The sequence below is a fragment of the Rhinolophus sinicus genome, chromosome 4, assembly GCF_057876585.1.
Source record: "Rhinolophus sinicus isolate RSI-liver-muscle chromosome 4, RSI-T2T, whole genome shotgun sequence".
Taxonomy (NCBI): Eukaryota; Metazoa; Chordata; class Mammalia; order Chiroptera; family Rhinolophidae; genus Rhinolophus; species Rhinolophus sinicus.
Genome location: NC_142504.1, coordinates 57030186 through 57057508, shown reverse-complemented (window position 1 = coordinate 57057508; position 27323 = coordinate 57030186). Strand labels below are relative to the sequence as shown.

General features: G+C 38.6%; 1 long non-coding RNA gene and 1 pseudogene across 1 annotated transcript in view; both read left to right on the top strand.

The window, feature by feature from the left end:
• The window catches only part of LOC148758379 (uncharacterized), a 71241-nt gene that overhangs the window by 35054 nt on the left and 8864 nt on the right, over positions 1-27323 (top strand). The window contains exon 2 of the long non-coding RNA XR_016021111.1: positions 26680-26899. This is a non-coding gene — a long non-coding RNA (uncharacterized LOC148758379). The remainder of the gene's footprint in view (positions 1-26679; positions 26900-27323) is intronic.
• LOC109436558 (dihydroxyacetone phosphate acyltransferase-like) lies at positions 58-7204 on the top strand (annotated as a pseudogene).

The following is a 27323-nucleotide window of genomic DNA, read 5'->3' as shown; positions in this document are numbered from 1 at the left end:
GGATTACTGGGTCATATGGTCCTATGGTAGTTCTATGTTTAATTTTTGAAGGAGTTCCGTATTGTTTTCCACAGTGGCTGCACCAATTTGAAATCCCACCAACAGTGCACAAATGTCCCCTTCTCTCATCAACATTTGTTGTTTATTGATTTATTGATGATAGTCATTCTGATGGGGTGTGAGGTGGTATCTCATTGTGATTTTAATTTGCATTTCCATAATGATTAATGATATTGAGCTCTTTTACTTATGTCTATTGGCCATCTGTATGTCCTTTAGAGAAATATCTATTCAGGTACAAATGTATTAAACGTTCTTCTGAGGTGAGAGAATGTGTCACTAATGAAGAGAGGTCAGAAAAGCCACTAACGAGCAGAACTGCTAGAAGCACTGCAAAAATTCATCGAATTGTTCATCAAAATTGTCAGCTGACTGCAAGAAGTATAGCAGACCAAGTAAACATCAATAGAGAAACAGTTCAGAAAATATTCTCTGGAAATCTTGGCATGAGAAGGTGTGTGGAAAAATGGTCCTGAAGGAACTCACTGATGAACAAAAACAAAGGAGAGTCAAAGTTTGCCAAGATCTTTTGCAGAGGCAAGATGATGTTTTAGGTTGTGTTATCACTTGTGATGAAACATAAGCATAGCAATACGACCCTGAAACAAAGTGTCAAAATGCACAATGGAAGTCAGCCAATTCTCCACGGCCAAAAATTTCTGTCAGTCCAAATCAAGAGTCAAAACGATGTTGTTATCCCTTTTTGATCTCAAAAGGATTATTCATTATGAATTTGTACCAAATGGACAAACAGTTCATTAAGCTTACTATTTGGAAGTGCTAAAAAGGCTGTGTGAAAAAGTTAGACGAAAATGACCAGAATTTTTCACCAGTTCATGGCTCTTGCATCACGACGATGCACCAGCTCAAAAGGCACGGTCTGTGAGGGAGTTTTTAGCCAGTAAACAAATAACTGTATTGGAACACCCTCCCTACTCACCTGATCTGACCCCAATGACTTCTTTCTTTACCCGAAGACAAAGGAAATATTGAAAGGAAGACATTTTGATGACATTCAGGACATCAAGGGTAATACGATGACAGCTCTGATGACCATTCCAGAAAAAGAGTTCCAAAATTGCTTTGAAGGATGGAGTAAGTGCTGGCATTAGTGCATAGCTTCCCAAGGGTAGCACTTCAAAGGTAACTGTAATGATATTCAGCAATGAGATAATGTAGCACTTTTTCTAGCATGAGCTTGCGAACTTAATTGTCAGACCTCATATTACTAAGAGTAATGTAAAAAAGTTTTCCATCTATGTTTTCTTCTAGGAGTTTTATGGTTTTGTGTCTTACATTTAAGTCTTTAATTGATTTTTAGTTTATTCTCGTATGTGATCTATGAATAGAATTGAGAGCCCAGACATAAGTCCACATGTATATGGGCAAATCATTTTCGACAAAGGAACCCAAAACATACATTCAACAGAGAAAAGAAAGTCTCTTCAATAAGTGATGCCATGAAAATTGGAAAGATACATGCAAAAGAATGAAACTAGATTGCTATTTGACATCATATACAGAAATTAACTTAAAGTGAATCCAAGACCTAACTATAGGATCCAAACAATAATGTACATAGAAGATAGCTTAGGTACTAAAATTATGGACGTTGGTGTCTGAGAGAGGATTTTATGAATTTGATTCCAAAGCCAAGGGAAGGAAAAGCAAAAGTAAATGAATGGGATTATATCAAATTAAAAGCTTCTGCACATTAAAATAAACCATCAAGAAAACAAAAAGTCAACCAACTGAATGGGAGAAGATATTTGCAAACAATACCTCCAATAAGGGACTAGCATTCAATATATATAAAGAACTTATACAACTCAACAACAAAAAAACACAAATAAGCCAATTTAAAAATGGTCAGGGGATCTGAACAGACACTTCTACCAAGAAGACATACAAATGGCCAACAGATATATGAAACAATGCTCAATTTTACTAGCTGATAGAGAAATGTGAATCAAAATCACACTGAGATACCACCTCACACAATTAGAATGGTTATTATCAACAAGACAAGAAATAACAAGTGTGGGAGAGGCTGTGCAGCAAATGGAATCCTCATACACTGCTGGTGGGAATGTAAATTCTTGCAGCCACTATGGAAAACAGTATGGGTGTTCCTCAAAAAATTAAGACTATAGCTATTATATGACCCAGCAATCCCTCTTCTGGATATCTAACCATAAAATCTGAAAACATTTATCTGTAAGAATATATGTATCCCAATGTTCATTGCAGCATTATTCACGGTAGCCAAGATATGGAAGCAACCTAAGTGTGCATCCATAGACAAACGGATAAAGAAGATGTGGTACATGTATACAATGGAATATGACTCAGGCATAAGAAAGGATAAAGTACTGCCATTTGTGACAACAGGGATGGATCTTGAGAATATCATGCTAAGCAAAATAAGTTAGATAGAAAAAGATAAGAATCATGTGATTTCACATATACAAGGTCGGACAATTATGTTCGTGAACTCATCCTAGAAAAAAGTGCTACATACCTCATTGCTAAATATCACTACAGTCACCTTTGAACTACTACCCTTGGGAAGTTATGCACCAATGCTGGCACCTAGTCCACCCTTCAAAGCAATTTTGTAATTAATTCTTTTTCTGGAATGGCCATCAGAGCTGTCATTGTATTAACTTAATGTCCTGAATGTCATTAAAATGCCTTCCTTTCAATAGTTCCTTTATCTTCAGGTAAAGAAAGAGGTCATCGGGTGCCAGATCAAGTGACTAGCGAGGGTGTTTCAATACAGTTTATTTGTTTACTGGCTAAAAACTCCCTCACAGACAGTGCCTTTTGAGCTGGTGCATTGTCATGATGCAAGAGCCATGAATTGTTGGCAAAAAGTTCAAGTTTCCTAACTTTTTCACACAGCCTTTTCAGCACTTCCAAATGGTAAACTTGGTTAAGTGTTTGTCCAGTTGGTACAAATTCATAATGAATAATCCCTCTGAGATTTAAAAAAAAAAAGGTTAGCAACATCGTTGCAACAAGTTCACAAACTTAATTGTCAGATCTCGTACATAGGATATAAAACAGAAAGCAGCTAGCAAACTTGTAGACACCGACAACAGAAGAGTGGTTACCAGAGGGAAAGAAAGATAGTGGGGGGTGGGGATGAAGAGGGTAAAAGAGGTCAAATATGTGATAACAGTGGGAGACCAGACTTTGGGTGGTCAGAACACAATGCAATATGCAGATGGTGTACTATACATTTGTACACTTGAAACGTATATAATGTTGTTAACCAATGTCATTCCAGTACATTTAATTTAAAAAAGTATAATTTTAGGAGCTCTAGAATTTTTTCCCTATCCTATTATCCTTCATTCCACAATTAAAAACGAGGCTTAAAAGTGATTACTCCCAAGAGAGAATATTAAATTCATATCAAATCAACAAAAAAAAACTTTAAATAGAAAAAGCCTTTTACATACCTGCATGATGTGTTCATGTGTTGAAATTCCCTTTCTTATTGTTTTCCTATTAAAACCTTGTTCTCAATCTTGAGCTAAATGAAACCTATACTCAGTAGATCCATTTGTTTTACTCTCCAATCCATCTCCACCTGACTTTCTCCTTGGTACTCCACTAAAATGCCTGTGTCAGAGGTCACCATGTTCTCACTTCCAAATTCAGTGCCCTACATTCAGGATGGACGTGTCCAGAGGAAATCTGGCCACATTCAACTTTGGATGGCTTCTTATAATTAGAAAGTTGTATCTTTTTTGGCTTCTGAAACAGCACTTTGTCCTGTTTCCCATTGTACCTTTGTGACAATATTTTTATATAAGTACCCCAACGCCCAGTCTCAGGTTTTTAATGAAAGGAAGGAAGCCACGGCTGTAAGCAAGGAAAACAGTATGTGTGAGAGTATATGTGTGTGCCCATGATGTAGATAGGCATCTGTTAACGCCAAACCAACTCTCCAAACTCTTCCTTTCCACTTCCAAAGTGAGGAGATCTGTGGGACTGGAAAGGCTGTTGTTTCTCAAGGAGGTCAATAAACTAATGGACCGATATTCCTTGAAGAACAGAACTTTAATGGTTGGGTATTACAGTTATACATCCCCAGCAAGTCCTCTTCATTCTCCATATTTTGCCCCTCCCCAAACAACGTGAGTAAGAACTGCAGGGCATCCAGTGCCTCAGAGCAGTGGATTTGCAGCCCTTCATTAAGTCATAGATCTTATCTCCTACTTAATCAACTTTCGGCCCTGCGGCGCACAGCACCCACCATGGGCTCTTCCAGTTCATCTAACTCTGGATTCTTAGTTGGCTACACCAGTCCCAGCACTGTCATGCTCCTTTACTCGAATGATCTCAATGGTTTGAGTTTGAAGATATTTTAGAGGAGAAGAGGCATGTTAGTGACTTGAAATTTGCAATGAAATGCTACACACCTTTTGTCTATAAGGAAATTACTCCGTGCAAGCCAAGTGACATTAAATGCAGTGTTCTCAGTTCTGAAGAGGTTTAGTACATTATTAAACAGCTTTCCAAGGAATCCTTCCAGTCTGTGGATATCTTCCGAAAGGAAGCTTGTGAGATCTTGGATGAAATGAGCCACAAACTGCATCTGAGAGCCATCCGATTTTTTGTTTTCGCCCTGAGCAAAATATTTAAACAAATTTTCTCAAAAGTGTGTGTAAATAGAGAAGATATTGAGAAACTACAATGGGCCATCCAGGAGCATCCAGTTGTTCTGCTGCTTAGTCATCGGAGATACATTGACTTTCTGATGTTTTCTTTTCTTCTCTACAACTATGATTTACCTGTGCCAATCATAGCAGCAGGAATGGACTTCCTAGGAAGGAAAATGATGGGGGAGCTGCTGCGGATGTCGGGCCACTTCATGTGGTGCACCTTTGGTGGCAATAAACTCTCCTGGATTGTCTTCTCTGAACAGGTAAAAACCATGTTATTGGCTGGTTATGCTCCTGTTGAATTTTTCCTCAAAGGAACAAGAAGCAGCTCTGTCAAGACACTGACTCCTAACTTTGGTCTTCTAAATATTGTGATGGAACCATTTTTCAAGAGAGAAGTTTTTGATACCTACCTTGTTCCAATTAGCATCAATTATGGTAAGATATTGGAAGAAGGTCTTTATGTATTTGAGCTTTAAGGGGTTCCTAAGGCAAAAGAATCTACAACTGGATTGCTAAAAGCCAGGAGGATTGTTTCAGGAAAATTTGGCAATATACACATATTTGTTGGAGACACTGCATCACTTTGATCTCTGGCAGCTTGGAGGATGGGCTGGAGCCCATATAACTTGGTTTCAAGATATATTCCTGAGAAATAATCAGAGGACTTGTGGACCTTTGTCACTGAGGTTGCCTACAAGATGCAGCTTCTGCAGATGCAGAACCTGGTGCTGAGCCCATGGGCCATGGTAGTTGCTGTTCTGCTTCAGAACAAGCTATCCGTGTACTTCAACATTCTGGTGAAAAAGACTTCATGGATGAAAAGCTTAGCCCAGGCATTCAGGCTGTTCCACTCTTGGCCCAGTAATGAGCCTGCTGAGGAAGTTATCCAGCCCAGCATTCTTCCACGTTGCAGCATCACCAGCCTTGCTGTGAGGACAGAGTCCCAGAGAGCAGTTTCCAGGCTCTCAGCCTCACGTGGAAAGGTGCTGGCTCAGGTAGTAGATGGCCATCAGCTGTGACTAGTTGGCCATCAGCTGTTACCAGTTAGCTATTAGCCACTGATATAACTGCTGTGGCTACATTGGTTGGTTGGTTGGTTGGTTGGTTGGTAAAGAAACAGATGGCAGATTGTGCATCATGTGCCTCCTGCTTCCTGTGTCTCCAACCCCGTCACCAGCGAGACCATAGTGGTATAACTCCCCTATCTATGGCTCCGTGGGTGTTCCTTTTTGGCCTCACCATATCCTGTGTTCTAATGTTGGGAGCGGGAGCCAAGACCCCTCTTGACACTTGCTAAAGCCCAGCAGTCCTGAAAGTGGACTCTGGAGTTTGGGAGGCAGCTAGTGGCCTCATCAGCCAGCCCATCATTCTTCATGTATGCTCGGCTCACAGGAACCAGTACTCAACATTTTTGTCCATCTCTCTTGAGTAGGTCTGGCATTGCAGATGACACCTGCGTTCAGGAAAAAGGATATCCACAGCTGTTTTCACTTTCTATGCAGTGTCTTTTCAGATGAGTTCATCTTCCTTCCAAGAATCTATTAAAGGATTTTGAAGAAGGCTGTTGCCTGCTTTGTAAAAGAGACCATTCAATTAACAATAAGGGACATCTGAATTACAGAGAAAGGAACTACTGTGTTAGAATTTTTAATAGGACTCTTTAAACCTTTTATGGAATGTTATCAGATAATTTGCAAATACTCCTGTGGGGACAGAGCCCCAGAAAGTAGTTTACAGGCTCTCGGCCTCACGTGGAAAGGTGCTGGCTCGGGTAGTGGATGGCCGTCAGCTGTGGCTGATTGGCCGTCGGCTGTGGCCGGTTAGCCGATTGGCGGCTAGTATAACTGCTGCGGCTACGGAGGAGAGCCGAGGAGAGCCGAGGATTGCCGAGGAGAGCCGAGGATTGCCAAGGAGCCGAGGAGAGCAGAAGAGAGTAGAGGAACAGAGTCGAGGAGAGTGGAGGAGAGTCGTCGGTCGGTTGGCGGAAAGGCTGACGGCAGGTTGTGCGTCCGGTGGGCCCAGCCTCCAGTGAGACCATAGTGGTATGACTCCCCTACCTATGGCTCCGTGGGTGTTCGTTTTTGGCCTCACCATATCCTGCGTTCTTATGTGGGGAGCGGGACCAGAGACCCTGCAGGCTGCCCCGCACGACAAATGGCGCAGCAAGCAGGGTCTCCCGCACGACACCCCTTAGAGGAACAAGAAGACTACTTCACTGAGAAGCAGTACTTGGCTAGAGTAAGAACATTCACAGGTCACCTTCTTGATCAAGGTGCCTCTCAGTATGTTGTATTACCTTCTGATGTACAGAAAAATGCCTCAGCTTTGGTGAGGCTAGGTTGGTAGAAGAGAAGAAGGTAGATAATGTCTATATATTTAATGTGAGTGAACCTGCCACAACAAAATTAGAAGAAATGCTTGGCTGTAAGACACCAGTATGAAAACCAGCAACTGCAACACTTTAGTAATTGTCAAAAAGTTATGGAAAGTTTGGTCATTTAATTATTATCATCCAAGCACTCTTATTACAACAAACAGGGATGTAAAGGAAGAGACCCATCTTTCTTCTCATACTCCCTAAAATTTTGAGGTGGTGGGCCCAGTAAAGGAACAGATGACCAACTTAAGCAATTAGTGTAATCATCTCCACCACAATGGTTAAAAAGACATTTGTATCCAACTCTGTGTTTTAAAATAAAGCAGTCTTTTGGAAACATGTTTAGAAAAAGAAAATCTGTCTACTTTACAAGTTGTGGGAAAGAAATGTGGCAGCGTACTACATATTGACCTTTAGGCTCCCCATGCAAACTGTTGTGCCCCACAGAATCCTTGAAGATTATTGGCTCCTTTGGAGTAACCAGCATTTCAGTGTTTGTTTACTTAAGGCTAAGGCCGAATGCCTGCCTCACTAATTTACTACAGGACAAGTAACCTTAACTACTTGTTTACTCAGGATTGCAGTCCACTTGAAGTTACAGCTTTGGACACCTGTTTCGTTAACAACCAGAGATTTCCCCCCTTCAACAGAAACAGAGATAGTTTTACCTCTGAGATAAACCAGGTTCTGAGAAACTCCTTTTTTTTTTTCAGATCTTGGCACCCAGAACTGCTTAACCACATCCCCCTCTCCTTTGTTCTGCCTCTCCTGGTATGGCTATAAAAGCTTTTGGCCAAGTGGAGACTGAGGAAGGTCATCTTTGTGACAGGAGTCCACTGCTTTCCCTGAATGCTGGCATTTGGGAATAAACCTGCTTTTCTTTCCACCAACCTTGATTTTTGGCTCATGAGGCAACAAGCAGCCAGACCTTAACCCGGTAACACTTTCAATAGGTTGGAAGATATGAAGTGGGATTTTCCCAGTAAATTGTTTAATGGAACATCTCAGTCCTCCTGTGACTGATTTTTCCAGAGCAGTTGTAACTACTACCTTGGCTTTTGATCTCAGGTTGCAATCTTGGTAAATACCTATTTCTTAGTGGGAGATAGATGCTTGGCTGGCAAAAATAGTAGATGTCTACTATGTGGGTCATAGTGCCAGCCTGAGGCCAGCCATTGGGCTGACTTGATGTGGAGACACTTGTGTGACTAATGCAAGGCCCCTTTCAACCCTCTTGCCTGAGAACATGGTTAGGTCAAGAGTTAGGTGAATGTCAAGAATTTTGAGCTACATTTATTGACCCTCCAATATTGGTTGAGAGGCAGTGACTAAACCGGTCACATGAATGGCATTTCTTAGAGTTGTTCCATTGGTCACTGAAATCTCCTCATAAGCTTCCAATTTCTTTTTTCACCTCTGAAAGCTATAGACAGCATTGTTGTCATGCAGGGTGGCCTGTGGGGTCTCTGCTCCTGCTCCCCACATAAGAACGCAGAATACGGTGAGGCCAAAAAGGAACACCCACAGAGCCATAAGTAGGGGAGTCATATCACTATATTCTCGCTGGCGGCATCCGCCTCTCTGCAATCCGCTCTTGTTAGCTCAGCCACCATCTTCTTGCTAGCCCCCATTTTTTGTTAGCATAGCCACAACAGTTATATTAGTGGCCAATGGCTCACTGGTTACAGCTGACGGCCAACTAGCCACAGCTGATGGCCATCCAATCACAGTTGATGGCCATTTACTACCCGAGTGAGCACCTTTCCACGTGAGGCCGAGAGCCTGGAAACTGCACTCCTGGTTCTGTCCCCATAATTGCATTTAAGGGGGAAAAGGAAGGTTTTAGGATGTTAAAGAACAAGTAAAAGAAGAGAGTGTGTGATTAAGAAGAGAGCAAAAGCTTTCCTTTTAAAATGACCTGGGAGTTCTTATATATAAAGAAGGTACCAAATAATTTCTTTCTATTTCATTCATCTTAATGCCTCATTTCCCCTAAACAGATGCATGCATGGCTTTTAGGTAACTTGTAAAGTTCTCATTAATTCCTATGACTTCAGAAAAATTTTCAATTTCAATGTTCAGTGTTGTATCTCCTAATTTTTTTCTGATGAAGCAGAAAAAATTCTGATGAACTACTTTTCTTTCTTCTCAACCAGAGAATCTTAACAGAAGGTGCTAAGAAATAGGACTCAGGCCACCACTGTGGGGTAGAAAGGATCTTGACAGTCACCATATTGTGTGACCAGCCTCTCAAAGGTGACTTCCCTGTTTTTGCAAGGTCTTGGACTTCACTTTTAACTCCCTTTGTTCCTAAATTGTTCCTTTCTCTCCCATGCTTTTGGAAAACATCAACATAGTCCATTTAAGGGGCTAATGGTAGAAACAAAGAGACTGTTTGTCCACTTTCCTAACGTCTCTGCTGAGGGGTCCTGTGTGAGGCAATCACATGCCTTGATTGTTGACAGTAAGGATCTGGTGAATTCCACCAGAAAGGCCAATCCAGAATTAAAAACATTCTTCAAAAGAGAAATGAATTTTTAAAAGATGTTTTCCTAGTGTTTAATGATAGGGTTTGTGTATGCTTGGGTAAATTAGGCTCAAATTTGTAAAACTGAAAATAAGAAAAAAATGTAGCAAATATTGCTTCACAGTTCCCCTCATCTTTAAATATAGCACCCATTGTAATGGTCCTGTTTTCATTTTCCTGCATTCACCACAATAAGCCAAGTCAGCAACTTGTGTTTATTGTATTCTGCTAATGTGTGCATAGCGTGGCACCTGTTCATTATCTAATAAGGGCAAAATGAGAAACTTAATTACCCTCTCACCCCTCCACCCACCCACCCTACACTGTGTACAACATATCTTACATGGAGAGGCAGAGTTGGGGGGCACTCTTTCTTTTCTCACCCACAACTGACCAATGAAATCATATCCCTTTCCATTGTGTTCATCAATAAGACTGATTGGCTGTTTTTCAAAGCTAAAAGTTGAATGAGCATCTGTTGAAAGTATTAACAAGATTACTGATTTTATTTTTCAACAAAAAATAGAGGTGTAGATCTTGGAAAGCAAGACACATATCTGGTTTGGAGTATCATTAGGATAGGCTTTTTGTCTTGTGCCCTTTCAACATATCCATTATACTACCAATCTTCTGATTGTGCACGTGTGTCTTCTGTAATTTTGAGAATGCATTGGAATCCCAATTACCTAACCTCTGCTAGCCAAGGGAACTATGCGAGGATAAGGGAAAGTTAATGAAAATAACAGACTCACTATGTACTAAATCATTTTATATTGTAAATACTTCATAGTAAGTCCATGGTAAATATTAGAAACTACTTTGATTAGCTATGGGTAAGATTAAGGAAAGTTTGCAAGAATCAACTGGAAAATATTGAAGTTGACCAGATGTATGTGCCCCAGAAGGGAGCTAAGCTGCCTCTGTCCTCTCATCCCAGGCAGGAGGTAAAGATGCCTGAACATGAGTGGTTGTGTCATTGAGCTTCAAGTAGGCATAACCCATTGCCCTCAGCCTCAATGTTCCTTGCCTCAATCTAAGCCTTACTAGCAGGGAAGCCAAGTACCCTCCAAATAACTCATTGTCAGAATATGGGCAAGCACTTTCTTCTTTAAGTCTGGGTCTCCTCATTTGTTGAATGAACAAGCTCTCCCAGTTGATCTCAAAAGCCACTTTCAGTTCTAAAATTTGATTATTCTTTTCATCTCGGGACTTGCCCTCTGAAATAACTCATGAAATAATTGTCTTTAATATCCCATGAGAAAGGAAGGCCAATTATTGTTAACCCTCCTTAAGGATGATTAGAGAAAGAAGGAGGGACTAATTTTATACTTTACACATAATAACATTAATGAAATAACCAGAAATAGAATACAAATCACAGATGACTTCAGGTCAGTTTAGCATCTGGCTTTAGCACCGTGTGTGCTATAAAGGGCAAGAATAGACATTGGAGTCAGGCAAACAGGAATCTCAATTCCAGTTCCATCTTCATGTGATTCCCTTATTTTCCATCTTGTTTGGGAAGTGGGACCCTGCACAACTCATAGAATTGTTTCAGGACTTAAATGATTAAGCTATGTAACAAGTGTCATGTTTAGTGTTCAGTAATCTTCAATAAATCTTTGTTTCTACCATAACCATCCTCTATTCTTTCTACTTATTTCCATTTTATTAACCTTTATAGGGGCCTATCCAGTAAAACTTTCGAACCACAATTGTGTTGTAATAGCCCTTGCCCATTATTAAATTCTGATTATATGTCTGACACCATACTAAATCCTTTACCTGCACTTCCTCTTTTAATATTTACAAATATCCATGAAGTGGAAATTATTCTTATTGCCCACATCTTTTAAAAAAAACAAAACACACAACAAAACAAAACAAAACAATCCTCTGTTTTTAAAGATGTGTAATTCCCCAAAGTCCAAAAATAGTGGGGCCTAGAAATTTGAACAAAACTCAGTTAAATATTCAAACCCATGCAATCAGCTACCACTCTACCATTTCTTCCTTCCTGTCTTGATTGGCATAGCATAAGAGACCATCAGTTTTTTTTCCTAGTGTGAAAAATGACATATTACTGGTAATACTCAGAAAACTGCACTAACATCCTTAATTTTATAATCTAAAACCAAGAAGGTACAGTTTAGACAATGGGCTTTAATGAATGATATGAGTATAACCTTATTAAGCACTATCACCCCAATAAACTTAATAAAGTTCCGTCTTAAAAGAACAGAAACAAGAAGAAATAGAAATCTGAACAATTCTGTAACTATTAATGAAATTGAACATGAAATGTAAATATTATGACAAGTTACAAGGGCCATATGACTTCAAATTATTGCAAATATTTATGGATGGGATAATTCCAATTTTACATAAACTCTTTCAGCATATGGGAAAAGAGGAAATAGTCTCCAATTCATTTTATTAGGTAAAGATATCTATATTACCAAAACTTGATAAGGATATACGAGAAAGGAAAATCATAAGCTTATGTCACTTATGTCCATTAATGCAAAAACCCTAAATACAATATTAGCAAGCCAAATTCAGTGAAATATAAAAAGTATAATACATCAAAACTAACTTTGGTTTTTCTAAGAATACAAAGATAATTGAACATTAGAAAAATCAATCAATGTAATTTGTCATAGTAGCAAAATAAAGAAAAAAATCATGTAATAATCTCAATAAATAAATATGGTAGATTTATTTATTGCTCTCAATCCTTTACTTGTCTATAGTAATTAGTTTACATCTACATTCTTGCCTTTGCCACATTGTGGACTTGGCTTTGTGACTTGCTTTGATATTAGTAGATGTGACACAAGAAGACTTAAAAGGTGCTTGAACAGTGGACTTGCCCTCCTGTTCTTCTGCCATCATTATGCTAAGAATATGTCTCCAGGTAGCTGGCTGTTCCCAGAAGAACGAGAAATATGAGGAACAGACTTGAGCCCAACTCATGGTCTGGTGCTGAGATTATTACAGCCCAGTCTGGATAAGTGATTCAGTTGTCACAAGCCACAGAGTTTTGTTAAACAGCACTTTGTGACAATGGCTGATTAATATAACACATGAAAAAAATTTTGCAAAATTCAACATTTTGTTATAATAAAAATTCTTAGTGCACTAAAATAGAAGGGAACTCAATTTGGTAAAGAATATCTACAAACACCTACAATTAATAGTATACTTAATGGTATGGTTGGATATGTAGAAAGTCCAAAACCATCTATAGAAAAATTATTAGAATCAATAATGAGTTTAGGAAGATGGCTGGATACAGTAATAGCTTTATTTATAAAAGCAAAAATCCTCTTCAGATTAAATAATTAAGTAATTGAATAAAGCTATTACTAAATGTTGGTCTTTCCTCTTTAGATTTCTTTGGGTTAGCGAAAACAGGTACTAATGTAATTGGTATTTCATAAAAACAAAGTGGCATAAAGCAAACTTTAAGAAAGTGGGAGATACTCTTCACTTTTCACTGTTTTAGCTTATGAAAAGTTTCATAGGAACGCTCTGCTTTCCTATAGCTAGGGAAAATAATTGTATTTTCTTACACTAGCAGCCCAGATTTGAATATATATATAGATATTATAGCAACACCATATACTAACAACCTCATAGAAAAATGAAAATTTAAAAAGATATTATTTAAACAGTATCAAAATAATTAGGAATTAGTCTATTTAAATTATTTACAAGACTTCTAAGCAAAAATTTAGTAATACCTTATTGAGAAAGATTAATAAAACCTAAATAAATAGAGATACAAATTGTGTCCATGAAATGGAAGACTCAATATTGCAAATATATCACCCAAATTGATATGAGTATATAGATTCAATGGAAACCCAATAAAAATCTAAAGATATTGTTTCTGTGTGTGTATACATGGGTGAAATTTGACAAGCAGATTTCAAAATTGACATGAAATGGCAAGTCAAATTTGGGAATACTTGCTCCACTGAATATCAAGACGTAATAAAGTTGTGGTGATTAAGAAAGAGTGCAATTGGTTCATAGAAAGAGAAACAGATCTATGTGACAGGATCAAAGGCCCAGAAACAGAAGCATATACACACAAACTTTATTTATAATGAACGTAGCACTAAGAGCAGGGGGAAAAAGACAGATTTCAATTAATGGCTCTGGGATAATTGAATATCCTCATGTTAAAAAAGGAGAAAACTTGATCTTGCCCACACACCATCTACAATATCAATTCTTGGTGAATTTTAACTTAAATGTGAACAAAAAACTGTAAATCACAACATCATTTGTCATCAGGAAAATAAACATTAAAACCACAATGTTACCATTTCGCACTCCTAGGATGGCTATAATTAGAAAGATAGGTAAGTCTAAGAGTTGGTGAAAAGCAATTGGAACTCTCTCACACTGCTGGGTGGAGTGCAATTGGGAGACCATATTGGCAAACATTTTGATATTTTCTACTCAAGTTAGGATATGCCAACTCTATGACCTAGAAATTGTGTTCCTAGAAATTATGTTAGGAATATGCCTACTATAAATATTCATCAACAGTCAAAGGATTCATACATTGTAGCATATTTATACAACAGAATGCCATAAAGAATGAATATGAACTTATGTGCCACATGAATGAATTTCTCAAACATAATGTTGAACAAAAGGCTATTTTTGATTCAAGTTATGTATTGTTTCTAAAAAGGGTCAAAACTAATCTGTAGTTTTAAGGAATTCATAATGGGATGGTGTAACTGTAAAGAAAGCAAGAAAATGGCTACTGTCAATGTCAGGACAGTGGTTACATTTAAGGGAATTGTATCTGGGGAGAAGTATTATGTTGCTGGGGTGGCTAACAATGTTTATTTCTTACCTAGACTGGTAGGTATAGGGGATTCATTTTATAATAATTCATTAAGGTGTATGTTTATTATTTATAAATTTACTTTCAAGTGTTGTTTTATAATTTTTTAGAAAGTTTAAAAAAGGAAAAAATCACAGAATAAAAAAAATTCTTAGAAAATAGAAATATGATTTCCAAAATTTAAAAAACGTTTAGGAACTTTCCATTATATTTCCTGGAAAGACAGAGATAGAAATCAGAAAAGAAATAAGATACAGGACCAACCTTGAATATATTGTAAAAATGGTTAGTAGGTTCAAAAACAGAAAAAAGAGAAAGTGGATGAGAACATATTAGCAAAGAAACAATAAAACAGTTTTCCAGAGGGGGAGGATCTGGTTTTTTAGATAACAAAGGGCCCCATGAAATAGCCCACACCAAGGCATATTACTGTGAAATTTTAGAACACAAGAGGTAAACAGACTATCATAAAGTTTCTTGGAAGCAAACCACAAACAAACAACAAAATGGGCTTATAAAATGGATCAGGGATAAGAGTGATGTTGTGCTTAACTACAGCAATACTGGAAGCCTTCAAGTTTCTTGAACATTATTACCAACTTCTATTTCTATACATTGTCAATCAAGTATGAGGGTAGAATAAAGACTTTTGGATGTGTGAGGTCTCAACTTGCTTCCCTGTATTCTTGCTCAGAAAGAAACTGAAACCCTATGCTTTTTAAAATGAGTTAGCAAGATCAGATGATGCAGAAGAGAGAGGATTTAAGGTGGTAGAGTGAGAAAAATTTCAGGAAGAGGATGAAGAGCCAGGCCACCAGCAGTACATCAAGACAGGAAAACTCAGGAGGGAGTAGGAGGGAGCAAAGTGTCTGGGGAAGGTGTTTTAAAAAATCCAGGACCTGGTAGATTTCCTGATTGGTGACTGGCAAATGAATTGAGGAATTTTAGAGCTGTTCAGGTGAATCTGGCAAGATTTAACAATAGTATATAGAAAATTACACAAATGAAAACATAAGGTAATTATTAACTCCAGGAAAACCAAACATATACGACAAAGGAAATGAAAGCATAGTATATGGCTCAACTGTGAAAGAAAGATAATTACTTATAAATAGATTTAACTAAATAGTGTATTAAACTATATTGAGAGAAGGAAGGAGGGAAAGTGTGGGGATAGTGGAGAAGGATTGGAGGGCTGGAAGGCCTAAATTTTGGTATTTGATTACCAGAAAGTCAATCAATAACAACTAAACTTATAAAGTCGAGGAGTAGAATATTATTTAAACATGAAAGCTAAAGTATAAAACTTCCAAAAGAAAACATAATAAAAAATATTTGCAACTTTGTGATAAGCAAATATTTCTTAGATAGGACATAAAAAGCACAAACTATAAAAGAAAAAAATGGACAAATTAGACTACAGTGGTATTGGCCAAATCCATACTGTTTTGTTTACTATAGCTTTATAGTAATGCATGACATCAGATAGTGTAGGTCCTCTACTTTTGTTCTTTTTCTAGGTCCTTTGCATTTCCATAGTCATTTTAGAGTCAGCTTTTTCATCTCTCTAAAAAAAAAAAAGAAAAGAAAAAAAAGAGAAAAGAAAATATCCTGCTGAGATTTTGACAATTAATTTAGTTTACTAAAAATACATCACAGCTTTTGATAATCAGTCAAAAAAATATAAGTTCCAGGTCTGAGTTCTGCTGTTAACTAGGCCAGTAATATATTTGTGCATTGGGACTGTGGCTTAGAAATTAGGATATGAATGCCATAGCTAGATGGCCCAGGTCCAAATTCTGGCCCTGCTATTTCCTAGCTGTGTGATATGTTTGAGATATTTAACACTATGCCTGCACTGCCTCATCTGTTAAAAAAGAAAAAGAAAAAGTGGGGCGTGATACCACTAGCAACTTATTCATGAGGCAATTGAAAGGTGAAAGAGTTAATGTATAGAAAGTTTTTAGGTCAGTGTCAGGTGTGTACCAAGTACTACAGGTTTGCACTTATAATTACATTTTTTTCTTACCTTGTCTCCAAATTTATTTAAGGTGGTTTACAATGATACATAAAATATATCAACATGGTTTGAATTAAAAGTCAGTTAATGAAAGTGAAAAATATAATAATAACGTACCAACAGATTCTGGATTTTCCATATTTTCTAAAAGTTCCCATTAAAGATTTTTTCTTCTCTCCTGGGCATTATATTTATCAGGAATTTTACATTTCTACTTTAGGTATATGGATATAAGAGAAAGTAGATCCAAGGTAAACAAAAATAGGAGCCAAGTCAGCAAAGAGACCCATAAAGAAACAAGCCAGCAGACCCTGGAGAGCAAATATGTGCTGGGCACAACGGTAAGTGAGAGGGTTGCCCATGGAGTGATTTTACAAATAGCATGGAGCTCACTCTGGAGAATTCTGTTTAGGGGTTCAAAGGAGAAAAGGAGTTTATGTTATTCAAGTGATGTTTCAAAAAATTAATCTGATTTTGGTCCTTATTAACTTGATAATCAGATGTTTAAGAGTCCTCCTGGCAAGATTCAAGTAAACTGTTTTAGAAAAAGGAAAGAGAAATATAAAATAAAATGAAAGTAATGAAAAAAAGCTTCTTCTCTTAGTAGGGTCCACCATTTATGGCAGGCCAGTTATCACTAATTTTTAGAAATCTACATCTAAAATAAACATCCTTTGGGTGACTTATGCTGACAATCAAAAGGAAATATTTTAGGGCCTCAGAGCTCCAGACTTTTTAGTTTGTCAAATAATTTCCCATGGTACAGATAAATTTAATAGAAACAGCGGAAACCAGTGTTTCTGAGAAATTATTTTCCTTTTTCACCATTCTTTGAAATGAAGGTTGAAGTAACACGGGAGACATTTATTCTTCAGCTTTTGGTGGCCTTGTGAGCTCTCACTAGTTCACTCTAGTCTTGGGTAGGTGCCTAAGTTCACAGCTTTGCTCTAATATCATACACAAGACTATGGATCACCTCTCTCTAGTTTCTAGGGGCAAATAGGGAGGTGATGGTAGCTTAACCCTCAGCACCTAGCAGAGATACTCCCTCCTTTTTTATTTTTAAATTTTCTTTTCTGTAAAAATTTCCAGAGAATCACAGAGTAGTGAAAGCTTCTGGGGCTTATTTAGACATATTAGAAAAATAGACATTCCAAATCATTAATATGAAATCAACAATGATACTCAAAACCTAGAAAATATAAAACAGAAAAGAAGGGAAAATAGCATGGAGTCCAGTTACAACATCTACATTGCTGAACCTACAGAATGGGGGAAAGCTAAATATAAAACTAAACAGATTTGAGTTTATATCGTGTGGGAGACCCTGTTCCCTGCGCCATTTTTCAGGCGGGGCGGCCTGCGGGGTCTCTGCTCCCGCTCCTCACACAAGAACGCAGGATATGGTGAGGCCAAAAAGGAACACCCACGGAGCCATAGGTAGGGGAGTCATACCACTATGGTCTCACTGGAGGCTGGGCCCACCTGATGTGCGACCTGCCGTCAGCCTTTCCGCCAACTGACCGACAACTCTCCTCCACTCTGTTCCTCTACTCTCTTCCTCTCTCTTTCGCTCTCCTCGGCTCTCCTCAGCAATCCTCGGCTCTCCTCAGCAGTCCTCGCAGTCCGGCAGTCCTCGGCTCTCCTCCATAGCCGCAGCAGTTATACTAGCGACCAATTGGCCAACCGGCCACAGCCGACAGCCAACCAGCCACAGCCCACGGCCATCCACCACCTGAGCCAGCACCTTTCCACGTGAGGCCAAGAACCTGTAAACTACTTTCTGGGGCTCTGTCCCCACAGTTTATTAATTAAAAGATAGAGGAGAAGAAAAGAAAGATTAAGAGATGGGAAAGTTTACTGAGAGATTTATGGTGAATTTTAATTTAAAGATAAAAAGTAGTAGTTGTAGGGCCGGCCCGGTGACTCAGGTGGTTGGAGTTCCATGACCCTAACTCCAAAGGCTGCCGGTTCGATTCCCACATAGGACAGTGGGCTCTCAACCACAAGATTGCCGGTTCAACTCAAGTCCCACAATGGATGGTGGGCTCTGCCCCCTACAACTAAGGTTGAACACGGCACCTTGAGCTGAGCTGCCACTAAGCTCCCGGATGGCTCAGTTGTTGGGGCCCCAGCTCTCAACCACAAGGTTGCCGGTCTGACTCCCTCAAAGGGAGTCCTGCGCCCCCTGCAGCTAGCAACGGCAACTGGATCTGGAGCTGTGCTGCGCCCTCCACAACTAAGATTCAAAGGACAACAAATTGACTTGGAAAAAAAAAGTCCTGGAGGTACACACTGTTCCCCAATGAAGTCCTGTTCCCCTTCCCCAATAAAATATTAAAAAAAAAAAAAAAAAAAGTAGTGGTTGTATAAGCAGAGGACCCTGATCCAAACCATTCTTAATAATTCCTTGCTTCAGAATGTCATCCTATAGCTTTTATTTTGAAAGAAGGAGAACAATTTTTTCTTCTGGAATTTGCCAATATGTCTTCTTCTTCTTCTTCTTCTTCTTCTTCTTCTTCTTCTTCTTCTTCTTCTTCTTCTTCTTCTCCTTCTTCTTCTTCTTCTTCTTCTTCTTCTTCTTCTTCTTCCTCTTCCTCTTCCTCTTCCTCTTCCTCTTCCTCTTCCTCTTCCTCTTCTTCTTCTTCTTCTTCTTCTTCTTTTTTTTTTTAATAGGATTCCTTAGTTGAACGTTTATGCTACATTTCAGGCTTACTCAGTCAGAATCTCAAGTGTGGAGTAGAAGCATCCCCAATTTTTTTCATTCCAAAGGTGATATACAGGGTCCTTCTTGTGGCATTATTATAGGGTTGGCTGAGAACAGCCTAATGACAATATTCAGTTTTCAGGCTCTAAAATCTGTTTTGTTATTAGCCAATACTTTTATCCCCCTCCAAATTATATAAAGAATCAGATTTTCTCTCTCATATTCCTGTGGATGTTTTTCGAAAACAAATGAGCGAATTCTGAGGCAGGAGAGGAGCCTGAGCAGGAGAAGTTTTGGTGAATAGGTTTTGCAAGCCTAGTTAATGTTAAAGGAAACTCAAAGCAAGATTTTGAGGGAGACTAAAAACATTTCCTATCATACTAAAACACTGTAGATGTTTCAACACAGATCATTATAAACCCAAGTTGCATCTTTTGGTCACATTCTTTTAAAAAATGAAGAAATAAAGAAGAGGGGAGCCACGTTAGTCATATGTCTCTACTCAGCCTCCTTATACAATGAAAGGCTGAACATTGAGGGGAAACACATTGAAGCTGAAAACCTATTACTAATTCAGGAGCAAATGCATTAGGAAGTGCCTTTTGGAGCAGCAGCCTTGTCAGATACTATTAAGGAACTGCACATGGAGGCAGCCTCTTCATAATTCATGGGGGCAATTCATTTTATTTGAGGGGAGAAGGTTTCTTATCAATAGAAATATGTCCTTGTGGGTGAATTGTTAGGAATACTGATTATGTGCTTGACTATTTAATTCTACATATTCTTAGATAAGTCATAAAAGTGTGTAGCTGATCAAAATCTGTTTTCAATATCTTTGCACAGTTTTGTTTTTCAGTAGCTTCAATCCTGTTAAATGTGGATTCATACAATGTAAAATTTATTATGAATTTCTTCTTTGATGTCAAAATAGTCTAAGGCCAAAAAAAGAAACCATTGAAGTATCGATGCTTTAGTCACTCCCTCCCCTTAAAACACTTCTAAGTTTGATGTAAATAAAGTAACATTCATTTTTTTATTCAATGTTTAATGTTCTTGTAACAAAGTGAAATGCTCCTCTTTCTGACTCTACGGTAATTCCATCCTGCATTTCTCCCATATGCTAGTTAATTAGAGAAATTCTGTTAGAGGTTTAAGTAAGTTACAAAAACAGCCCCTGAATGAAGGTGACTCTCTTGAAGAGGTGGACAAATACGGACAAAATAATGACTTTTTATCAAAGACTTGCACGTGCCTCAAGACTGGTCTCAGATCAGCAGGGGTCAATGAACCAACCAGAAACAAAAAGATTTACATGTATTGTGCTCTTCCTTTGGTCTCTCTCAGAGCCTAGAAGTCTGCAGTCCTAACTCACCTCAGGCCCGCTCCTCCTCCCTTCCCTTGACATAAAAGAAGCCAGAATTCAGGGCTCTCTTAAGATAGATTTGCGGAAAAGTTAAGGGCCCCCATCTTCTCCAGCTGGAGACTTCTGGATCAATAAACATTTTCTTACTCCAAACTCTGACATTTTGGATATTAGCCTTTGAAGCATCCGACACATGAATCTTGAATCTGTAACATTCTCTTCTTCTTGACTTACAATCAAGAAAATTTTCCAGCTAACACTAGATGAAAGCAAGTGGTTTCACTTACAATCGTATCGTATGTATTTAAAGATGTTAAAAAGGAAAAGGAGTTGTGGTTTAGACTGCAATTTCTTGTCCGTAAGTATGTCTTAAAGATTCTGTTTCAAAAAATATTTCCCATTTACTACTAAGAGTTTCTGAGTGTTAAGTGTGTATTTGCTGGAATTCAACCCAGGGCTTACAGCATTCAAGTATATATTCTCATGTAACACTAGCTCAGTTCACAACCAGATAGGGCTAATAATGTAAAAATTTTAATGAAAAACAATGAGAAGTATACTTAATAGCTGAGATTAGAAAAACCCTAAATGTTAGTTAGATCTTGTACCAATTATGACATAAAGAGACCAGTTTTTCCCTCAACGTAGGAATTATCCTAGGGAAACCAAAAGTAACTTTGAAAAGAAGATACTTTGGGAAAGTACTCATAGTCTTCAAAAAATTTATATTTGGGGATACTTCACTGTAGGCCAAATACTGTTGCTTTTTTTTTATTTCCAGGAGTATATATTTTAGAATTCTCCCTTTTGAAAAAGACATTAAAACCAATGCATGTAACGTTCAGTCACTGGAAAGTTGAGGTCTCTGAGATTTATTTATACTCTGAGAATTGAAAAGCAGGCATGAAATAGTCAGAAGGGGTTTGGGCCATGGCTTTTGCCTTGGGGCTTCCAGTGGTCTGATCTAGAAATGGCCAGAGCAAGGGATCAGTGGATTTATGGGAAAGAATCTCCCAAGAGGACTGAAGTTAGCAGTGCCTCCCTTTCCACCAAAAATGTTAAATGAGTCAAAATTCTGGTGTTATGCAAGAGGGCAGATCCAGGAAAGAACTGTGGTTTTAGTAAGAGATTCCCAATGGTAAACATTGAGTTTGGTGTGCCATTCAAGTTCAAAAAGAAATTGGAAAGGTTGACCTGGAGGTCAGGAGGATGATTAATCTGAAGATGGAACCAAAATAGTAAATTGGACATTAAGTTGGGATGCTTTGATGAGAGGACCAGAGATTCAAGACTCAGATTTGGAATATATTCAATTTTAGAATAAAGCAGGGGGAAGGGACACAACCCAGTGAGAGAGACAGTTCTCTGGGGCTCTTAATTCAACAAATATTTGATTCTCGGTATAGAGATTTATTTACAAAGTTGAAATTTCCTTGATATTCAGTGGAGAGAGCCCCTAAAGTCTTACATTAAGTTTCTTTAGGCTTAAAACAAACAAACAAAGAAACATTTCATACATACTTCCACTGCATGTGCAGTATTGTAAATAATGTAACACTTTCATCCAGGGAGGTTTTTTTCCTGTACTCATCACCACATCCAGGGTTGAGCAGCAATTTCTTAACAAGGCAAGGTTACTCTTTGTTTCTTTATCCTTCTCACAGTTCTTGAGAATAGAATTGATTTTTAAAATTTAAACAGTTGAAAGATTGCTGGCTTGATACAATTTTGCATGTTTGAGTTGTAATGATATCAGTTCCTCAAAAAGACATTTTCTGCATATGATCCAAAATTAGTTCATGCCTCAGCTAACACTACCAGATTCTAATAGAATGCCTTTTAAAAAATCTGAAGCACTCGAAGATAATAATGATTTCAAATCCCATCTTTAAGTCTTAGTTATAAAAGTGGAGGGGCCAGCCCAGTACTCAGGCGGTTAGAGCTCCATGCTCCTAACTCCAAAGGCTGCCAGTTTGATTCCCACATGGGCCAGTGGGCTCTCAACCACAAGGTTGTCAGTTCAATTCCTTGAGTCCCGCAAGGGATGGTGGGCAGTGCCCCCTGCAACTAAGATTGAACACGGCACCTTGAGCTGAGCTGCCTCCTGAATGGCTCAGTTGGTTGGAACAAGTCCTCTCAACCACAAGGTTGCCAGTTCTACTCCCTCAAGGGATGGTGGGCTGCACCCCTTGCAACTGGTAACGACAACTGGACCTGGAGCTGAGCTACACCCTCCACAACTAAGATTGAAAGGACAATAACTTGACTTGGAAAAAAGTCCTGGAAGTACACACTGTTCCCCAATAAAGTCCTATTTCCCTTCCCCAATAGAATCTTTAAAAAAAAAAAAAAAGTGGAAATCATTCAAATATCTAATATGGTGATTACACTCTAGATCTTATACCCACATGCCACAGCAGCATATACAAAGGTAAATTTATGATTTGGGGATTGAAACCTATCTTTTGCTCTATTGTACTTAATATTTTTAATCTCCTATATCTAACCACTGGAAGAGATTACTCTCTAAAGGGAGTATGGTAGTGGGCCAAGTGGCCAGAGTGAGGTTGGGTCTCTCAGATTGGGGGCTGGAAGCAGGAAAATGCTACCTGAAATCAGAGAACGGAGCAGTTAGGCAATCCACGGTCCATAAAGGAAATTTGAGGATCAAATGCTTGGAGGAGTAAAGGTGGAGTGGGATCAAAGATGAAAGCTGATGTTTGAGTTTGGGAAGTAAGAGAATGTAAATGAATGAATGATTGATGAGGAAGATGGACCCTGAGCTACTTTCTGGAATAGTACATTCTGGAAGGTCTGATTCCTCTAGCTGATGTCTCTCTCCTCTTTTAAATCTCCCTATTAGTATCTTTTTATGGCACAACTAGGAGTGTGCTTCATGATCTGTTGGAGGCATCTTCACTTTGCCAAATCCACAGGATCTTTCATCCTGTATCTAAGTAGAATTAATAGGGAGATAAAAAACAAAACAAAACAAAAACAAAAACAGGCATTTACTGAACACCTGCTATGCAGTAGGCACCAGTTGAACTACATTACACGTTATTTAATTGTCCACATTTGACAGATATGAAAACTGAGGCTGATGATCACTAAATTATGAGCAAGGGAGAGAGCGACTCAGGTAGCCCCTGACCTCACCCCACGGTATGCTTGTCACAGCACCATCAGCCCCTGCTGGCTGTGAATGGGAGAGGGACTTCTGTTTATGGATCCTCTGTTGTTGCTCTTGAAACAGGAGGAGATAACTCCTGACTGCTCTGAAGTGGACTCTCCAGCTTGTACCAAAGAGCCAGTATTAAGCCCTGGCTTCTTCCTTTGCTTGTTCTCAGAGTCTCAATCAGCTTACGGGCTCTTTGGTATGACCTTTACTCAGGGGAAGCCAAGGCAGGACCAAGGACAGCTCTGCTGTGGGTTTTACTCTTCTTTGGGAATGTTGGAAAAAGTTGCAGATGGAAGTTATTTTGCTTAAATTAGTTTTATGGAGTAACTTTTTGACTTTATAGGAGCTTAAAATTTTCCATTTTAAAGGAATCTATGAGATCACCTGTACTATTCATTTACCTGCAATTTCTCATTACAGATAAAAGTGACATGAAATATACCCTGGAGATCTCTAGGGTTAGGGGCCTGCTGTTATTATAAGGAATGTCCTGGGATTTTTTTTTTTTTTTTTTTACATCTGTATCATTTTAATAAAGGAAGGGGGGAAAGGCCAAGTATCTAGAATGACTTCTCTTTTAGCAGTAGAACTCTGAAGTTTGGGGTAGATTTTAGCAAGGAATTTGTTAACCTGGAGACTAATTCCCTCCAACTTTGGTTAAATTTCTGACTCTTCTGTCAAAACCTCTAAATGTGAAGTCATTAGGAATATTTATTCCTGTCTAAGAGCCAGGAAGTACACTCCAGATACTTGTGTTTTGAGCACAAAGGGCCTGTGCAGAGGATTTTGCAGCATTATTTAGAAACCTTCTGGACTTTTACTCCAAAAGATAATTTCTCTTTGTGGCCTCTCCTAGGCTTCCATTATTATCTGATACCAGGATCCATCTCCTTTGTAACCTCTCATACATTGTTGTCTTTGAATGCCAGGAAATAAAATGAAAAGTAAAGAGAAGTTTCTGCCAGAAAGCCTTTGTTTTGATACTTCCTTCCCTCTTCCTTTACCTCTCCTGTGGGAAAATTAAGGCAATATGCTTATCTGATTTTATTATCTTGATTTATAACCTTAGGTTACAGCAAGAAGGCAAAACATATAGGTACAGATTTAAATGTTGTCATTCATGCCCTCTCCATTTCATTCTCTTCTCTTTTTTTGCCAGAAATGAAATCCATTGGATTTCATCTCCTCTCTCCTCACAATGATGTGCAGACCTGTTAGTGTAGAGAATGAATCATTGTCTCCCTTGTCTTTAGCTACTACATTTTTTCTGCATTAACTACAGCCCATAAATTGTACATTTGTGTCATTACATGCCTGGTTTGCATACATTCAATTAGATATATAATATACATCCCATAGTTTATTGAGTTGATTATTACAAGAATTGTGATGAATAGCAATCAGTAGTTTTAGTGTATCATCCAGAAATTTTCATTTTCCAACATCAATCAGGGAGTTAAAAGAATAACTATTATGCTGACTTATTATGTGACTTCATTATCTTGCATCACTATATTCCTTGTGGTTCACAGCACAAAATGATTACATTCATTACTTCATTCATTCAGACAACTTCATCAAGTGCCTTGTAAATTCCAGATACCAGTGGAGGCATGAGGGAACAACAGTGAGATAATAGAAAAATTTTTGCCCTCAGGTGGCTAACAAATAAAGAGCAAGAAGGATAACAGTCCAATGAACAGTCTATTTGTAATGCATCCAGGGAAGGGGAAAGGGCATGTGGGACAGGGAAGGGACTTGAGGCTGCAGCAATCAGGGAAGGCCTCTCTAAGAAGGTGACCAGGAGCACAGAACTGATTGAGTGGAAGAGCAAGCTACACAGCTATGGGGCAGCCTTCCAAGCAGAGGGAACAACACATCTTGAGAACCCCAGGATGGAGCAGGGTTGTTGGCATGCTGAAGGAACAGAAAGAACACAAAATCTGGAGCACAGAGAGCAGCAATAGGGAAAGTGGCAGAAAGTAGATTGTTGATGGATAGATTTACGTAAGATTTTGTGGGCCAAAAACAACAGACTAAATTTCATTCTGATAAAGCTTGGATGCCATTGGAGAGTTTTAAGCAGAGGGGACATAATCTGACCTTGTTTTAAAAAGATTGCTCCAACTGCAGTGAGGAGAATGGACTATAGAGATAACAGTATAAACCAGGAAACAAGTTATGAGTTATCACAATAACCAAATGAAAGACAATGGGGACTTGGACCAGGATGGGGTGGTGGCAGGAGACAGGCAGGTTAGGGACATGCTATACTTTCAAGGTGAAGCCAACAGGCTTTGCTGCAAGATTGGATATGCGGTAACACAGAGAGGAGGCAAGGATCACTCCAAGAATTGGGGATGTGTAGCTAGATGAATAAAGCTGGTGTTTACTAAAAGTGGGAAACCTGAAGGAAGAGAAGATCAGAGAGAGGGAGGAAGAAATCAAGGGTTCAATTTTGGACATATTAACGTGAGATTAGTCTGAAAATGTGAGCCAAGCCTCTTTTGGCATCTGTGTGTCATGCTAATCTTAAGTTTGAGTCTTTGCTTATGTCATAAATTTAGTTCCTCTCTTTTTTCTCTTCCCTTATTCCTACATCCTTCTTCTCCCCACACCCCATGACTACATTTTTTGAACTTCCCTGCTCCAAACCCACATATCAAGTATATGAACTAAAGACATCCTTTGCAATAAAAATAATTCCTCCTCTAAAGCATGTATTGATTACTCCCTCATGTGCCTCATACACGGTATTATCAAGAGCCTTTACATTTTGAAAAAAATATGAAAGATTGTTATTGGAAAAAAATAGTTGCCTGTAGAATAAAGGCTGAACTTGTCAGGCTGGCATTTAAGGTTGTGAGTAATCTGACTCTGTCTCACCTCTTCAAGGTTCTGTATGTCCAACCTCAGGTCTCAGATCCCACAGAGGGCACCTCTACAACTCCAAGAACTGTCTAATCTTCACTCATCAAGAGGAGAGCTTTACTCCTAGACACCCAAGAAGAGAAGGTGGTAGCAGCATCGAAGGGAGATACGCATGAAAAGAAGCTTGGTTCCCCAGGGAAAGACCCTTGACTTGGTGGACATAAACTGCCCAGTCCCTGGAAAGGTGAGCTCTAGTGCAGGGAAGAGCAATTTTACCACTCCTTGGATTTGGGACCCAGTTTGCATGTTCTTTTGTGGATATGCAGTATCTTGTTCCTGAGAAAAAGTTGCCCTAAGTTACAAAAAAGTCTTTAGATCACTGGAAATGGGAGTCCTTACCTTTTAATAATCACTACTTAATAAATTGTCATTCTTCTTATAGATTAGTCTTGTTTGCAGCATTGAGCTGTCGTTGCGTGTGGTTTCTGAGCCAGTCTGCCTGGACTTGGGACCTACCCATTCTGTCTGTGATATGGACGAAATGACTTAACTTTTCTGCATCTCAGTTCCCACACCTGTAACCTATTTCAGAGGATTGTGGTGAAGATTTAATGACTTCATACAAATAATGTACTTAGAACAATGCTGTGCATAGAGTAAATACTTAG